Source organism: Ovis canadensis, chromosome 1 (genome assembly GCF_042477335.2).
Source record: "Ovis canadensis isolate MfBH-ARS-UI-01 breed Bighorn chromosome 1, ARS-UI_OviCan_v2, whole genome shotgun sequence".
Taxonomy (NCBI): Eukaryota; Metazoa; Chordata; class Mammalia; order Artiodactyla; family Bovidae; genus Ovis; species Ovis canadensis.
The window spans coordinates 111,707,047-111,725,467 of record NC_091245.1 but is presented as its reverse complement, the minus strand read 5'-3'; the positions used below and the strand labels follow the sequence as shown (position 1 = coordinate 111,725,467).

At 46.9% G+C, this 18,421-nt stretch overlaps 1 protein-coding gene across 1 annotated transcript in view; it reads left to right on the top strand.

Moving 5' to 3' along the window:
• The first annotated feature begins 1,018 nt into the window (after positions 1-1,018).
• Positions 1,019-18,421, top strand: part of SLAMF9 (SLAM family member 9) — a 29,251-nt gene continuing 11,848 nt past the window's right edge. Inside the window, exon 1 of the mRNA XM_069571981.1 lies at positions 1,019-1,325. The gene's annotated coding sequence lies outside the window, so the exon portion shown is untranslated. The remainder of the gene's footprint in view (positions 1,326-18,421) is intronic.

Sequence of the window (18,421 nt, the reverse complement as noted above, 5' to 3'; positions counted from 1 at the left end):
AGATGTACTATATTCTTGGATGGTAAAATCATGAAAATAATAGTAATTTTAAACTGACTTATAAATTTAATGCAATTTTAATCAAAATTCCGAAGGAAATTTTTGTTTTTGAACTGATTTACTTATCATAAAATGTACCAAGAAGAATAACAGACAAGAATAATTGGCAAAATATTTTAAGAGAAGTATCTGCATTGTCACATATTAAAATATGTCACAATGTTAAAATCTAATTTGATAGCCTTGTTACATGAATATGCAGATACCAGTGGAGCCTAATGGAAAGACTCATCAGTTAGAATTAGGTTCACCTGTAATGACCAATAAAAACAATATAACAACAATGTATCAGTCAGTTCAGTTCAGTCTCAGTGGTGTCAGACTCTTTGCGACCCCATGAATCGCAGCACACCAGGCCTCCCTGTCCATCACCAACTCCCAGAGTTCACTCAGACTCACGTCCATCGAGTCAGCGATGCCATCCAGCCATCTCATCCTCTGTCATCCCTTTCTCCTCCTGCCCCCAATCCCTCCCTGCATCGGAGTCTTTTCCAATGAGTCAACTCTTCACATGAGGTGGCCAAAGTACTGGAGTTTCAGCTTTAGTCGTCTGTGTTGGTCGGCCCACTCTGCTCCTAGAGGAGACCAGCTCCTTCGCTCCATCAAGCCTGAAGCACTGGCTGCTGCTGGGACGAGGGGAGACAGCTTTCTCCGGCTCCCGGGCCGCTTGCTGCTGTGAATGACCCTGCTAGGACTTCCATGCGTCTCTTCCTCTGAGGGAGCTGGTGATCTGTGAGCCCTTCTTACTGCAAAGCGTCTCATTTGGGGGAGTGGAGGGAGGAGTCCGACCAAAATCACTGACCAGAGGAGGTACCTCTGTCCTTTCACAAGGGCTCTGAGAGCTCTTCAAGCTCTGCTAGCCCACCCCTGCCCTCCCACCACTCTGCTCCACTAGCCAACACTGACTTTCCACCCAAACTCCACCTCTCAAGCCAGTCATTTCCTTCCCAACAATGCTATTCAAGTGAATTCATGAAATTCCTTTGTTTGCAAGTCATAGAAGCTGACTTGAATGAACTTAAGGGAATAAAGAAAAAGTGGCCAGAAAAGTCTTTTCTTGAGATGATCTTGTTTTTCTTGGCAACCTGAGGGTTCCTTCTCCAGGAAAGGGAACTTTCCCCCGTCCACCTCTGACTCCCAGCACATATGCAGTGATTGTGGTATTCAGCCCATGGCTCCTCCAACACCCACATGCACTTCAGTCCGCCTGAGATGAAGAATCACAGACCTGTGATTGCCCTGGGATGAAGATCCTTGGTGGGAGGGTAAGTCAATAAGAGAGGAGCCTGGCCAAGGTGCAGATGACTGACCAAGGCATCTGCTTTCATGTGTTATATTTAATATTGTGCTTATGTACACATATAGATTTACTTAACATTACATAAAGTTTGGGCACCTACTATGTGTTAGGTATTGTGCTGGTACTGAGGATACAGAATGACTTTATTCTACCTTAAACTTTTTCCTAAGAGACAAGGAATTGCAGGACAGTTTGATAAATGCCATAAGAGATGTTGGTATTGGGTATAAAAGCAGTGCAAAAAGAGGCATGATTTCCTCTGCTTGGGTGTGTCCAGGACATTTAAAGTGGGTCTTGATAGGAATTCAAAAATCACTATGTAGCGTGTGTTTGTATGCTGGGGGTGGTGGTGCTCGTATGCTGGGAATGGAGGAGAATGTTCCAGGAGGAAGGAATTTTATGACCAAGAGTCTTGATGTTAAATGAACTGGAATTCAGAAAAGTGCAGAGAGTTACTATGGCTGTCAGGAGGCGGACTTGGAGTAGGGAGTCTGAGAATGGACAGTCAAGGGCAGGCTGAATCTAGACAGGCTTAAATCTTTTCATTTCATCTTGTAAGTGACCAGGCATCCAGGAAAGGATGAAAGCAGAGAGTGGGGCAAGATTTGAATTTGAAGCGAAGGAGGAGTCTAGCAGTGTGGAGGATGGGTGGAGGGAAGGGAGACCAGGGGCAATGAGATTGGTTAACAGAAGCAGAGACCACGACAAAAGGAAAGTCACTGGGGGGAAATGCCACATCTGTGATGGATAAAGAGGAGGGAACAGGAGTAGAGGAGAGCCTTTGTAATGTAGTTGTGACACCTGTGAAAGGAGGAGAGGCGAGGCAAGGCTGATGGGGCGCCCAACAGCAACGCTCCACATCAGGCACAAACGCCCGTCTCTGGCACTCTGCTGAGCTCCTCACTGGCTGGGAGCCACGTGGGGGGTGTGGCCTCGGGATGAAGACCTGACACGCCCAGAGGGGCCGCGGCTGGAGGCTGCCCACACCCAGGCTTCTCGCAGCACGCCTGAGGGTCCCTCTCCCAGCACAGAGGTGACTGTAACAGCCCCGTCTGAACCAAGGCAGTCGCAGGGAAACAGAAGAAAGATGTGAACGAGGAGCTGGCCTCATTAGCACCTCTGGCCTGGGTAGGCTGTTTTCTGCCGGCCTCCTGGAAGGGCGTAGGCTGTTCTCTCCTGGGTGTGTGCTTGGGGGTCCCTCCCTCTGTCCAGCGGGTGCGTGAAGTCTTCCTCTTCTTGAGCACGCCACAGCCTTGGGAGGTGTATGAGTCAACTTGAGCTGCCATAACAAATATCATAGACTGGGGGCCCAGAGAACAGAAACATGTTTTCTCAAGTTCTGAAGGGTATGAGTCCAAGATCGAGGTGTCAGCAGAGGGGTTTCTTCAGAGGTCTCCCTCCTTGGCTTGCAGCTGGCTGCCTTCTCACTGCGGCCTCACATGGTCTTTCTTCCAGATGTGTCTGTGATCTAACCTCCTCTTATAAGAACGCCAGTCTCATTGGACTAGGGTCCACCCTAGTGACCTCATTTTAACTTAATCACCTCCTTTCAAGACCGTATCTCCAAATATAGTTACATTCTGGAGTGCTGAGGGTTAGGATGTCTACATATGAATCTGCAGGGGACATAATGCAGCCCCCAACAGTGGAATATATGACTTTTATTTTCCTGAGACTGAGGTCATTTGTCAGGAGTGTTTCCAGTTTTCTTTCCTATTTCTCAGGACTTTTTTACATGCCCAGTTTCTGTTTTTCTTTTTCTTTCTTGTGCTGCTTGATCAGTTTCACATTTAATTCCATTCTTTTCCCTTTAATTAAGGGTTCTGTCCTATCAATTACTGAGCATCTCTCATCCTCCCCCACCCCCATTCACCAATGTGCTCAGTGAGACTCCATCATTTAAAGTTTCTTTCAAGCTTGCTAGTTAGTGTTAGTCGCTCAGTCATACCCGACTCTTTGTGACCCCATGAACTGTAGCCCTCTGTCCATGAGATTTTCCAGGCAAGGATACTGGAGTGGGTTGCCATTTCCTTCTCCAGGGGATCTTCCCAACCCAGGAATCGAACCCAGGTCTCCTGCACTGCAGGCAGATTCTTTATCAACTGAGCTACAAGCTTGTTACCTCCCCTCAACTTTCTCCTTTACAGCCTGGTTGAGATGTTCATGCCCTCTTCTCTATTTCCTTATCACCTGGTTTATTCTCTGTGCACTTAACATTATTTTACGTACATATACAAAGGGCTTCCCTGGTGGCTCAGATTGGTAAAGAATCCGCCTGCAATGCGGGAGACCTGGGTTCAACTCCTGAGTTGGGAAGATCCTCTGAAGGAGGGCATGGCAACCCATTCCAGTATTCTTGCCTGGAGAATCCCCATGGACAGAAGGCCATAGGGTCGCAGAGTTAGACATGACTGAGCAACTAAGCACAGCACACACAGCATACGAAACACACAGGTTTGTTTCTAAGCATAAATGTGCTTATGCTGAACAGATTGTTTTCCAACTTGTTTGTTCACTTAAAATTGTCTTTCAAATCCTTTTGTATCACTGTACACAGATCTATTATGCTTTATTTTGTTTGTGCTTATGGGTTAGAGGTAGGTAGGTACATCAGTATTTCTCTCTGGAAAAGCATTAAACATTGGGCCTCAGGAGCAGCTTGGTCGGTGAGCAGGGCCATCACCCCAGAATGGCTGCTTGTCTGGGGGAAAGTCAAGGGAGGAAAGCTGACTGGCTGGGAGGAAGCCTGCTGGAAGTGCCTTGGTTTTAGATAAAGACCTACTTGCTATTAACTATAGCTACCATGCTGTGCACTCGATCCTCTAAACTTATAACTAACTGAAAGATATGTTTACTTTTAAAAAAATTAGCTAATAACTGTATGGTATACTTGAGATTTGCTAAAATGAAAGGGGTAGTAGCTCAGTCGTGTTCGACTCTTTGTATGGACTGTAGCCCATCCATGGAATTCTCCTGGCAAGAATACTGGAGTGGGTTGCCATTGTCTCCTCCAGGGATCTTCCCAACCCAGGGATCTAACTGAGGTCTCCAACACTGGGGGCAGATTCTTTACTGTCTGAGTCACCAAATTTGCTAAAAGTATATCTTAAACATTCTTACGGAAAAAATGGTAACATTGTGAGGTGATTGATGTATTAATTTGATTGTGGGAATCATTTCATCATGTGAAACATTACCTACATACATCACATTGTACACTTAAATATAGTACAATTTTATCTGTCAATTATATCTCAATAAAGCTGAAACATTTTTTAAAAAATTAAAGACCTGTTTGTTATTGGCTGAACTGTGCACACGCTCCCAACTCTCATACGTATGTTGAAGTCTTAACACCCTGCACCTCAGAATGTGACCGTATTAGGGTATAGAATTAAGAGGCAATTACATTAAAATGAAGTCATTAAGGTGGGTCCTAATCCAACACGACTGATACCTTTATAAGAAAAGGAAATTTGGACAGACATGTACAAAGGGAAGACATGGGGAGAAGACTGCCATGTACAAGCCAAGAGAGGCACGTATCCTTCCCTCAGGGCCCTTAGAAGGAACCAACTCTGCCGACCCCTTGATCTTGGACTTCCAGCCTCTAACAGTGTAAGACGGGACATTTTGATTATATAAACCACTCAGCTTGTGGCAGTTGTCACAGTGGTGCTAGCAAACTAAAACACTATCATAGTGGGTAGGTTCTTTTAGGTTGCAAGAAAAAGAGAGGCTCAGGCTTAAAAAAGAGCTTGAATGGCAGTCAGCTCAGTTGCTCAGTCATGTCTGACTCTTTGTGATCCCATGGACCACAGCATGCCTGTCCATCACCAACTCCTGGAGCCTGCTCAAATTCATGTCCGTCGAGTCGGTAATGCCATCCAACCATCTCATCCTCTGTCGTCCCCTTCTCCTCCTGCCTTCAATCTTTTCCAGCATCAGGGTCTTTTCCAATGAGTCAGTTCTTCACATCAGGCGGCCAAAGTATTGGAATTTCAGCTTCAGCATCAGTCCTTCCAATGAATATTCAGAACTGATTTCCTTTAGGACTGACTGGTTGGATTTCCTTGTAGTCCAAGAGATTCTCAAGAGTCTTCTCCAACATCATAGTTCAAAAGCATCAATTCTTTGGCACTCCACTTTCTTTATAGTCCAACTTTCACATCTGTACATGACTACTGGGAAAACCATAGCTTTGACTAAACGGACCTTTGTTGGCAAAGTAATGTCTCTGCTCTTTAATAAGCTGTCTATGTTGGTCATAGCTTTTCTTCCAAGGAGCAAGTGTCCTTTAGTTTCATGGCTGCAGTCACTTTCTACAGTGATTTTGGAGCCCCACCAAAACAAAGTCTGTCACTGTTTCCCCATCTATTTGCTTGAAGTGATGGGACCAGAGATGCCATGATCTTAGTTTTCTGAATGTTGAGCTTTAAGCCAACTTTTTCACTCTCCTCTTTCACTTTTATCAAGAGGCTCTTTAGTTCTTCTTCGGTTTCTGCCATGAGGGTGGTGTCATCTGTATATCTGAGGTTATTGATATTTCTCCCGGCAATCTTGATTCCAGCTTGTGCTTCATCCAACCTGACATTTTGCATGATGTACTCTGCATATAAGTTAAATAAGCTGAATGACAGGGATTCACTTAAAGGATGCAAGGACAAGTAAGGAAACTGTCTCAACAGTCTCATAGTCAGGCCTCACAGGATAGTGGGAATTACTCAGCAGCAGCTCTGATAATCCTCTCAGAAGCCAACTTCCGCCCTAGATGTAGCTGTTCCCCTTACTCAGTCTCTCTCTCCTGTCTTCTCTTCTCACATTCCTATTTCTATCACCTCTGCCTTCCCTGCTCTTTTACTGTTTCCTGTTTACAAACTAGAGGGGTGGGATGGGGTGGGAGTTTGGAGGGAGGTTCAAGAGGGAGGGGACATATATGTATCTATGGCTGATCCATGTTGATGTATGGCAGAAAACAACACAATATTGAAATTATCTTCAATTAAAAAAAAAAACAAAAAAACACCTCCTAGAGAGTATCTAACTGGGAAACCTAGTACTCTCTGATAGAAGCCCTCCCATAAACACATGGGTCTAAGACCATGATCCTCGGTCCAGTCAGTTGTGCCCAGGGTATCAGGACAGCAAGCCTCAGGGCATGGCAAATTTGGACACATGGACTTAGCTGCTCTGCACCGTGTAGGATCTCAGTTCCCTGACCAGGGATCAGACCTGTTGGAAAGCAAATTCTTAAGCACTGGACCAGCAGGGAAGTCCTCAGAACTGATTTCGTCTGAAGAATGTTATGGATGTTGTAGACACTGATAAGGTAAAAAATCTTTCCAGTCCATCCACTCCAACACGGTCTTGGGAGGGTCTATTGTTTTGGTAGGGCTTCCATAACAAAATGCCACAGACTAGGTGGCTTAAACAACAGAAATTTATTTTCTCACAATTCTGGAGGCTGGAAGTCTAAAATCAAGGTTCTGGCACAGTTGGTTTCCTCTGAGCCCTCTTTCCGTGGCTTGCAGATGGCCAGACTTTTGCTGCTTGTTTATAGGGTCATCCCCTTGTGCACAAGCAGCCTTGGGGTCCTAACCTTTTTGTCTTATAAGAACACCAGTCAAATTGGATTAGAGCCCACCCTAAGAGCCTCATTTTTCCTTAATTACCTCTTCAAAAATCCAACCTCAAAATACAGTCACATTCTGAGATATTAGCAGTTAAGATTTCAGTTATGAATGGAGTAGTGGGGAGGGTGGGCACAATTCTGCACATAACAGAGGGTGTCTCATCCTTGCAACTCTCTCACACATTTAGAGGCCCTAGTCCTTTGGTGTATATGTTGCTGCTCCTTCCAGTGATTCCTACTTCTGCCATCTTACAAGGGAAAGGAGAATCAGAGGGTCCAGGAGACATGGACACAGACAGTGATGGAGAAGGACATAAGAGTTGGGGACTGAGAGGTATACATATTAAATAGGGCTGAGATCTCCAATTAGCACTTAATCCTCAGGAGACTCTGTTGGCTATCAAAGGAGGGCCTGGCACATGGGCCATGGGGTTGGGTACCTTCTATCACTAGTCACTTTAAAGAGAGGATAAAGGTAGTCATGGCTGAAAGGACAAGACGCTGAGAGGTATCTGGGCTTGTGGAAAGGTTTGGGATGTGGCAGATGGGAAGAGGCTGGGAAGAGTGGCAAAAGGACAGACACTGAGCTATGTGAGGTGAGTCTTTCTAAGGGCAGAACCAAAGACTCAGCTCATGGTGGAGAGGTGCCCCAGAAGCCTGTCCTGGAAGTGTGCTAGGAATTACTGCTCCACTGGTGGTTAGGGACGAGCTCTCGGAAGCAGACATGGGAAAGAACGGAAGACTTACTGTAAATTGGCCCTAAACTTCCTTTGCATCGGTCTTGCTCAGAGGTTTCTAATCTTCTCTCCCATCTTCATTTTCCGCTACCTTCCCATTGTTACTCTATGTTCCATCCAGACCTGACCGTCTAATATGGCCTAGAATATTCCTGTGATTCCCTATCTCTGTGTCCTCCTTAATGACAATTCTTTCACATACAATCTATTTTCCTGATAACTGCCTCTAAATCCCTTCTTGATACCAGCTGAGCCCTGCAACTGGGCAGGCTCTCTCCCCTCACTGAGCTCTCCTAGTACTCTGACACTTTGCTTTGTGTCTCTGTTTGTAGTTTGTCCTGCAAAGTAGACTCTCTGGGAAAGAGGGCTGTTATTTGCAATCTTGTGTCCCTAGTTTCACCCACCATAGTCCTACATATAGTAGAATGAAGTACATCTTTGCTGAGTTAAACTGAAGTAGAAAAAATATTGCCTTATGTTATTTTCTCTAGGTCATTCGTGATAAAGAGTCCCATGAGCGTCTCTTCTAGTTAATAAAATATTTTTTGGCTACCATACTTTGATGCTTAACTCCTGGCCTTGGAAGTTTAGATTGATGTAAATCTCTTTGCTTTAAATGCCTAAGCTTGCACATTTACCAAAATGAGCTCATAGTTTCATCTAAGCCTGCTTACCCAAGGAGATTTACATTTTTTCCCCTGAACATTTACAAACATATTAGAACAGTTTTTAAACAGAGCTATGTTGAGGTTTCCTCTCATCTTCCTAGCAGTATTTGCATATTAAAGAAGAACTTGGAGGAAAGTAGTGACAAGCAGAAAAGGAATCAATGGACTTTCATGTTGGGGGTGGGGTCTGAGAGAAGAGTTTCTCTAAAACAACCCAAACTTTACCACCTAGGTAGCCTTCTACTTCTCCTGATTTGTAACCAATATAACAGCTTCCTCCTACTACATTGATTTTGCAAGGGTTTCTACTCAACAGTTACACCAAGTAACAACCACAAACTTGGAAAACCAAACAAGACCAAACAGAAGTTAATAAAAGGAAACAATACTGACAGCATTGATGAGATGTATTTAATGGCATTCAAGGCTCAGGTCATGGCCTCGTGATAAATAAGCACAAGTGAATCGTCTATTCCTTAAAACCAAATGTAATCTGTATTTTCACACAGTCAAATGAAGTCTTTTCTGGGGTCAGCTTGGAAAGAAGATGAATTGGAGTAAGAGAAACTCCTTTTCCTACAAGAGGAGAGAGCCAGCCACTGCTTGACCTGCATCTTCATAATCGCTGAAGTTGGGTCTGCAGCAAGAATCTTACGGCGCAGAGGTCGGGGGTGGGGGCGTGGGGCAGGCGGGTGCGGGGGGACAACTGGGCCACAGCCTGAGGTTCTTTCTCCTTTCGAGGTTCACCTTCTCTTGGGGCCTCTCTTTGGCTACCCCTCCCGGTGTCCACCACACTGAGTTTTGGAGAGCTCTGCTTCCTCTTCAACACATGGCTGAGCTGGGCTGAAACCTTTAGACAAGAATTTACTAGAAACTAGGGTAAGTAAAGGGCTTCCCTGATAGCTTAGACAGTAAAGAAACCACCTGCAATGCAGGAGACCTGGGTTCAATCCCTGGATTGGGAAGATCCCCTGGAAAAGGCGATGGCTACCCATTCCAGTATTCTTGCCTGTAAAATCCCATGGACAGAGGAACCTGGCGGGCTATAGTCCATGGGGTGGCAAAGAGTCAGACACAACTGGCAACTAACACTTTCACTTTCTTTTCAGGGTAAGTAAAAGGGAAACTTAAAAGTACCAGGAATCTGTCTTGTAAGATATAATTTAGGCATTTTAATTTTTATTTTTTTAATTTTTATTTTTACTTTATTTTACTTTACAATACTGTATTGGTTTCGCCATACATTGACATGAATCCACCACGGGTGTACATGTGTTCCCAAACATGAACCCCCCTCCCACCTCCCTCCCCATAACCTCTCTCTGGGTCCTCCCCGTGCACCAGCCCCAAGCATGCTGTATCCTGCGTCGGACATAGACTGGCGATTCGATTCTTACATGATAGTAAACATGTTTCAATGCCATTCTCCCAAATCATCCCACCCCCTCCCTCTGAGTCCAAAAGTCCGTTATACACATCTGTGTCTTTTTTCCTGTCTTGCATACAGGGTCGTCATTGCCATCTTCCTAAATTCCATATATATGTGTTAGTATACTGTATTGGTGTTTTTCTATCTGGCTTACTTCACTCCTTATAATAGGCTCCAGTTTCATCCATCTCATCAGAACTGATTCAAATGAATTCTTTTTAACAGCTGAGTAATACTCCATTGAGTATATGTACCACAGCTTTCTTATCCATTCATCTGCTGATGGACATCTAGGTTGTTTCCATGTCCTGGCTATTATAAACAGTGGTGCGATGAACATTGGGGTACATGTGTCTCTTTCAATTCTGGTTTCCTCGGTGTGTATGCCCAGCAGTGGGATTGCTGGGTCATAAGGTAGTTCTATTTGCAATTTTTTAAGGAGTCTCCACACTGTTCTCCATAGTGGCTGTACTAGTTTGCATTCCCACCAACAGTGTAGGAGGGTTCCCTTTTCTCCACACCCTCTCCAGCATTTATTGCTTGCAGATTTTTGGATCACAGCCATTCTGACTGGTGTGAAGTGGTACCTCATTGTGGTTTTGATTTGCATTTCTCTAATAATGAGTGATGTTGAATTTAGGCATTTTTAGCTGCCTCCCTTCTTAGTTCCTGGCCTGTGCGTATGCCATCCTAGTATCTGTCACCTAGGTAACTGCAAACATCCATTATTCTCCTTCAAGTTGGAACCAGGCTCCTAAGAGATGAGAAGTCCTTTCTGCCTGCTGAGAGCCATCTCATCAGATCTGATGTCCTCTATGAAGATCCACATTTACTCTCATAACGGACCCCCAAATCACTTCTCCTTTCTAAAGTCTCCACCGCTACCTCAAGCCTTATCCCGCTTGCCACTTCTTAGAGGACTGGTTGTCAAGTCCCATCTGACTTCCTTGCCTCATTCCTTCTGAAGCAGGGAAGATGGGGAGTGGGGAGAGGTTCGCCACACCCTTGCTCCTTGGAGACCCTAAAGCCAGGACAACCAGGTGCTGTACGGAAATGTTCCTGTGAAGCATCTCAGGAAACATAGTTGCACGCATGCTCAGATGCTTAGTCGTGTCCGACTCTTTGTGACCCTATGGACTGTAGTCCGCCTCCTGGGAAGCCATAGCCAGTTAGGGATGGTGCAGTAGTGGGAGCCAGCACTTTCCAAATCTGTGTAGAAAGAGGGAGTAAGGGGGCTCACTCATCCCCCAGGACCCACCATTCCCATGTTGAATCTCTTTTGTCAGGAAGTCCTTATCGTCAGGTCTAACCCCCATTACTTTTCTCCACTGCAGAGCCCTATGATGGAAAGTTTGGTGCATCCTTAGTTTCATGTCCCTGTTGTTTCTTTATGTATGGCGGCGTTCGCATCCCCTTCTGATAACCCTGGGTGGAAATGTCTGAGGGGAAAGGCGTCTGACTGAGGTCACTGCGGCCACCAACTCTAGATCAGTCGGTAAGGCTGGCTCTACAGTGCTGAGCTGGTGCTTGTGTGCCATATGTCAAGGCAGGGAGGTCTCAGGGTCTCTTCCTTCCTGCAAATGGCCTGAACCTCCCCCTCCTCTGAGAGCCCAGTGACAAACATCTGCGCCTACGCACATTCAGCTTTTCCCTCTCAGCCACTCTATCCCATTCACCCCAGGCCTCTCCAACTGAAGTCCCCGTCCTGCCAGCTGGAGCTGTGAGTGGTTCTGCTGGGAGCTCAGCGGACAGGACACAACAGATGTTTCCCATAACTGAAGAGAGAAAGATGCCAGAACCAAAGTCTGGCAATAAACCCTTCTCTGTGTCTCTGAGTGAAGACTGCGTCTGCGGACCTTGCGTGTCTCCCAGCTTCACCTGGGACCTCGGCTGTAACTCCAGGGACACAGGCCCGCCTCTGCTTTGTGTCTCCCCTGTCTTCTGCCACCAGCAAGAACGCGAGCTTATCATCAGCTGTCAGTCTGCTCAGCTACTCATCCTGCTCTGCCCAAGCTGGGGTTGCCCGGCTCACAGTCTGTTCCTTGCCTCTTTCCTAGCATCCGCCCTGTTCACCTAGTGACTCAGATCCCAGATCTTCAGCTGCAGGAAGTGGATCTCTGCTCAGGCAAGTCAGGTGGCAGGGATTTATGGGAGGATGGAAAAGCAGAAATAAAAGTTAGAATCTTTTGTTTTACTTAGCCTTTTGTTAAAACAGGTTGAGACTTCCCAGGCAATCAATCCAGTAGTTGAGACTCTGCACTTCCACTGCAGGGGGTTCTGGTTCCATCCCTGGTTTGGGAAGTAACATCCTGTATGCCTCGCGGCTATAAATAATTAAAATAAATCTTTTAAAAATGTGAATGTGATAAAAGCATTAGAAAACATTTATAAAGAACAAAGAAGCACGTTGTGAAAACTGTTTTTTTCCCAACCCTAGTCCACGAGTTCCCAGTCTACCCCCTGTCTTCTAAAGATCTTATATGGCTACACAAACTTATAGACGTGTGAGTATGTACATGCATATCTTATATCTGCTGCTGCTGCTGCTGCTGCTGCGTCGCTTCAGTCGTGTCCAACTCTGTGCGACCCCAGAGACGGCAGCCCACCAGGCTCCCCCGTCCCTGGGATTCTCCAGGCAACAACACTGGAGTGGGCTGCCATTTCCTTCTCCAATGCATGAAAGTGAAAAGTGAAAGTGAAGTCGCTCAGTTGAGTCTGACTCTTAGCGACCCCATGGACTGCAGCCTACCAGGCTCCTCTGTCCATGGGATTTTCCAGGCAAGAGTACTGGAGTGGGGTGCCATTGCCTTCTCCTTTTTATATCTATATCTATATGAGTAGAGGTACATTGTACACAAGGATCCACATGTTGTTGTTAATTTTCTTTCACTAAGACTTTATATTGGGGCTCATTCCATTTGGTATTTACGGACCTACCTCTTCCTCATGGCCACATAGTATTTCACTATACAGCTGGGCCATAATTGTTTAGCTGAGGTCCCCATTACTAAACCATCTAGTTGTTTCTTGCTCTTTTGCTGTGTTTTATACACACATATATGTGTGTGTATCTATATGTATTTAGCTTTCTAGATTTTACCTCCTTAACATAACTGCCTCCTAGAAGCCGAGGAGGGAGACTCCAGGCTTTACTGGTATGAGATGGCCCTTGAGGGTGGTGGGGTCCAGAAACAGAGCCCTCAGCTGGAGATCAGGGTGTGGCATAACTGGGGGAGGGGAGACACTACTTAGAAGCCTGGGCAGTGGGGCCCCTGGGAGTGTTGGGGTGGGGGAGTCCCTAAGGGAGGAGCCTGGCTGGTCCAGCTGTCCTTCCCAACTGTGCTCCTCAGCTCCTGTGTCCCATCCCCTGCTCACCCTGAGAACCACCAGCCTAGTTGTGGGGGATGAGGTGGAGCTCCTCTGTGAGGTCCAGAGGGGCTCCCCTCCAACCCTGTACTCATCCCACCTCAATGGGGACATCCCGTGGAACCATGCGACTCCCCGTGGTGGAGCCACCTCCTTCCTCTTCCTGGTGATGTCATAGCAGGATGCTGGGAACTATTCCTGTGAGGCTGGGAACAGTGTCTCCAGAGAGACAAGTGGGACCGAGACACTCGTGGATGGTAGGTCTTGTCCCCCAGCTGGTCTCTGAGCCCCAGCAAGCTGACTAGGGTCAGACTTCACTCCTCTGTGTTCCTCTCACCATGGCCCATCCTGGGCCCAGAGCATGGGGAGCTTGGACCAAGGAAGGAGAAGAACCTTAGGTCACATGAAAATAAGCAGTGAGATGGGCCCTCTTTTTACATTTGCAGATGTTATGGACCCTCTAGAGAACCATTTTCCTGGGATCTCACTAAATCTGAGCCATGTGGATTTTGGTGTGAGACACAGACAACTTGTCTCCTGTGGATAGGCCATAGGGTGTGTGTTATAGGCTGAATGTTTGTGTAACCCTCAAATTCATAGGTTGAAGGCTTATCCCCTGATATGGTGATATTTGGAGATGTGGCTTTTGGAAGGTAATTAGGGTTGGATGAGATCATGGGGGTGGGGCCCTCGTGATGTGATTAGTGCCTTTGTAAGAAGAGACACCAGAAAGCTTCCTCCCTCTACCTCTCTCCTGTCCTCCTCCTCTTCCCCTCCCTCACCCTCTTCCCTCCCCTCCTCGCTCTTTCTCCCTAGACTTGCAGAAAGAAAATGTCATGTGAAGATACACCGAGATGGCAGCCACCTACAGGTCAAGAGAAGAGGCCTCAGCGTGAAACTACCTTGCTGGCATCCTGATCTTGGGCTTCTTGCCCACAGAACTGTAAGAAATTACATTTCTGATCTTTAAGCCTCCCAGTCTGTGGCATTTTGTTATGGGAGCCTGAGCTAAGACAGCGTGTGTTAGAGAGAGAGCAGAGGGTGAGAGTTCAGCGGAAGCACGCACAGGGATGTGGCAAGAGAGGCAGGCGCTGGAGCCCCAGGTGCAGATGGGCTCCAGAGGCCCACGCGAAGCCCCCCAGCCGCAGCGTGGCCCCACTCCTCCCCAGGCCTGCTGATGCCCTCTCCCCAGGACTGGCGGCGCTGCCTCCTCCCCTTTGCTGCCGGGGTGGACTGCCACACCGTCTGCATGTCTCCTGGCAAAGGGGGCCTTGCGGCCATATGGCCTGGATGTACTTCAGGAAACACAGGCCTCCTCTTCCTGGGGCTCCCCAGAGTAGCAGGGGAGAAATGGCAGCTGCTTTGCCCAGGTGCTGCCTGAAGGCTTGTGAGAGTGGATTTGAGACCCTGGACTCTCAATGCCAACTGTGACCTTGATTCTGTATCCTTCCCAAACAGTTCTGCAAAGCTGCCAGAAACCCTATCTTTTACTGCATTATGTGCTTATCTTAGCCTGCTCTGCCTGGAGAAGATGGCACCAGTCTGAACCCACCTCCACATCAGCATTCCCTTGCCTGCTCTGGCCTCAGAGGGCATTGTCTCTCCTCCCCTCACTCAGGGTAGAGCAGCAACCCTGGCTCCCTCTTCCAGTCCTGGGTACCACGAGAAGCATGACCAGCCCTTGGAAGGGCTCAGGCTGTGGGCTCCAGTCCCTGCTGGAGACCCTCACCTTGATTTGTTCCTGTGGTGTTATTTTCAGTAGGGGACTGTACTCAGGAGTCTGGTCATGTTTGGACAGATTCAATTTGATTGGTTGATTCATTCCTTCTTTCCTTGCTGGAAAAATGAATTTAACACACTGTGTCATGAAGAATTAACTTTCCCAAAGAGATGTCTGGTCTTTGCTATTGGCTACTGGGAAACAATCTTTGGACCTTTAGAATATCAGGTCTGATAAGCATGTCTTTGTTTGCACGGGGACCTTGGCCACCAGACTAACAGTGTGATCTATGATGAGGGCTTTGGGCCATGCATTATCATTTCTCTCCCCTAACTTTTGTAAGGACTAGAAACTAAAGGTCAGCCATGAGGGCTGTATGTCATCAAGACACCAGAAAAATGGCACCACGGTTTGGCTGAGCTTCTCTGTGAGTAATGTCACATACTGATGCCAAGAGCATAACACCGTCCTAGGATTTCACAGGGAGAGGACATGTTTGGTACTTTTCCTGGGCCTCTGCACGTCCTTGCTAGGCTGATTTTAACCTATGAGTATAAAAGCTCTCCGTGTATGAAACTGAGAGTGGTTTGGGGGAACCTCTGAAATTTGCAATTGGTGTGAGAAGGGAGGATGGTCTTGGCCTTGTGTTCTCTCTAACTGTATGCTTGACTAAACTCTCACACATGTTTTACAAAATGCATTCAACGTGGCAAGATGAGACGTTAATCAGTTAGGAGAATGAGATTAAAAGAAAGCAGGGTAGGAAGATAAGCTTGTGCCAGGAACAAAGACGGTATCCAAATTGCATGCTTTATGTTCTATCCTGGCCATGAGAGGCCACCCAAGCAGCTCTCTACTCTCACAGCAGCAACTCCAAGCGGACAGTGAGGTCAGCTCTACGGTTACAAGACCATTCAGGGAAACAGCCCTGGGCCCTGCCATTCCCGGCACTGGGAGACATTTTTCCCAAGATGACACTGTGTGCCAGTAGTGAGCAGTGTCTTTAGCAACAGATAGCCCCATGTGCCAGGGCTGCCCCAGGGGCTCAGCAGTAAAGAATCTGCCTGCAATGCAGGCTTGGGTTTGATCCCTGGGTGGGGAAGATCCCCTGGAGAAGGAAAGGGCAATCTACTCCAGTATTCTTGGCCTGGGAAATCTCGTGGACAAAGGAGCCTGGATGGCTACAGTCCATAGGGTTGCAAAAGTCAGACACAGCTGAGCAACTAAACCACAAGCCCCATTTGCCATAGCCCCATTGAATATTCCTACTTTATAAGAAATGTCCACACAGGCTACTGGCCCTGCAGTGGGTCCATATATAATGTGGCTTGGGGTTCAGTTTTCTGATCATCCCACTTAACTGGGGTTAGTAATTCTCAGTGGGGACAAAATCCCTTTAGCCCAACTTTGAGGACCTCTATCAAAGCAAATCATGCTTATTTTTAGGAGCATATGGTACCCTTTTGTGTTTTCAAGGCTCCATGTTGGGTGATAAACACTATTTTAAAGGATTTTGAGTAGCAGACACTTTTTTTTAAAAAAGGAAAGTCTTTTTTCCCCCACAGACTATCTTTTCATAAGTCCAGTAGGTAACTAAGTAGGTGAAATTCCAACCATTCTATTTGAAATGTGTTAGAAGTTCGAAGGGCTTCCCTGGTGGCTCAGATGGTAAAGAATCTGCCTGTAATGCAGGAGACCGGGGTTCAATCCCTGGGTCAGGAAAACACCCCAGAGAAGGGAATGGCTATTCCACCTGCTCACTCTGTCCCATTTCTTGGCCCATCTGCCACCCCTGAGCAGAGGAACTCCGTAGAACCCTCAGGGCTCCAAGGAGTGGCCTTGGGGTTTAAACTGAGGGAGGCTCCATCCTCCAACTTCCACCAGAGTAGTGCACCTTTGTCTGTTTCATGTATTGGGTTTCTTGGAATATTTCCTCTGAGGAAGGGGTTGTGTGGATATTTCTAAAGTTCACTGACCACTGTTCTAAAGGTAGGGCTGGATTGCATAGCTGTTAGGGAACACCTCATCAGATGAGCTTTAGACAAGCAAAGAGTTAGGGGCAGTACTCCTGGTCACTGCCCTGGGAAACACCAGCCTGCCTACCCCAGCGTCAGAACTGGCAGTCCAGACAAGTCTCCTCTCCACTGCTTCCTCCCCCGCCCGCAGAGCGGCTGCTAGCAGGGCCTGCTCCTAATTCTCTGGTTCCCCTTCTCTGTCACTATTTCCTCTTCTCGCGCATTGAGGGGATCCCCGGGGCCTTCCCCAACTCCTTAGCCATTTCCACAGGTTGGGAGAAAATGTCTCCATTCTTGGTGTTCTGTCAGCAGGCTGCTTTCCCCTCAGACGAAGGAAAGCTCTCGGATCACAGGGTTCCTGCGGTGCAATCCCGCGGCTGAGATTCAAGCCACCTTCAGTGCTGTGAGGGCAAGACTTCAGACAGCACCTCTCTCCCCTGGGAGGAAAGATTGAACCCTGACAGTGGATTTGACTGTGGGGTGTCAAGAAACAGTTATAAGAGGTAAACTCTTTGAGGGAATTTGATAGGGAAAGGGAGGTTTTCCTGTTGAAAGTACTTTATATCTGATAAAGGAAGACCTGCAGCCTTCATCAAGAAAAACATCTTGGGCTTTCCTGGTGTTCCAGTGGTGCAGAGTTTGCCTGTCAATGCAGGGGACAGGGGTTTGACCCCAGGTCAGGGAAGATTCCACATGCCAATGGGCAACCAAGCCTGTGTGCCACAACTCCTGACGCTCAAGTGCCCGAGAGCCCATGCTCTGCAACAAGAGGAAGCACCACGATGAGCAGCCCTTGCACCCCCGCTCGCCACAAGGAGAGAAAGCCCGAGCCACAGCAGAGAAAGACCCTGCACAGCCAAAGATAAATAAATAAAAATTTAAAAAGAAAAAGCAGCTAATGTGTATGTGGTGGGAGGTGGTGTTGGTCGCCACGGAAAAGGAGAAAGCGAGACTGCTTTCTGAGTTTCAAAAGTGTTGTTACTAAGTCAATACTTAGTGGATCAGAGATGAGATGTGCAAATTATTCCAAAGAAACAAACGATCAAATGAAAGTATTTACCTTCTTAGAAAAATGTGGTATGGAGGACGCTCCCTGCGACTCACTGCAAGGAGGGGCACGAAAGTAAACCCTGACAGGGCCACCTGAGTTTTGTTTAGAAAATGTCAGCTGGACAGCAGTGGAGGAGGAGCTCACTACAGAGATGGATGCAACAGGCTGTCGGCAAACATTTTATTTTTAGGTTTTAAAAAACTTGTTATTTTGAGGTATCCTTTTAGACTTACAGATCTACGGAGCGCCTGTACAGCCTTCATCCAGCTTCCCCTAACTAACCTTAGTCCCTCACATGAGTGATGGATGTTTGTCACCAAATTCTTGCAACATGGCTCATCTCCTATATTCTTTTCTTTTTGTTGTGGTCTTTAAAAAAATTAATTGATCGATTAATTTGGCTGTTCTGGATCTTAGTTGTGGCGCACAGGATCTTTCATTGT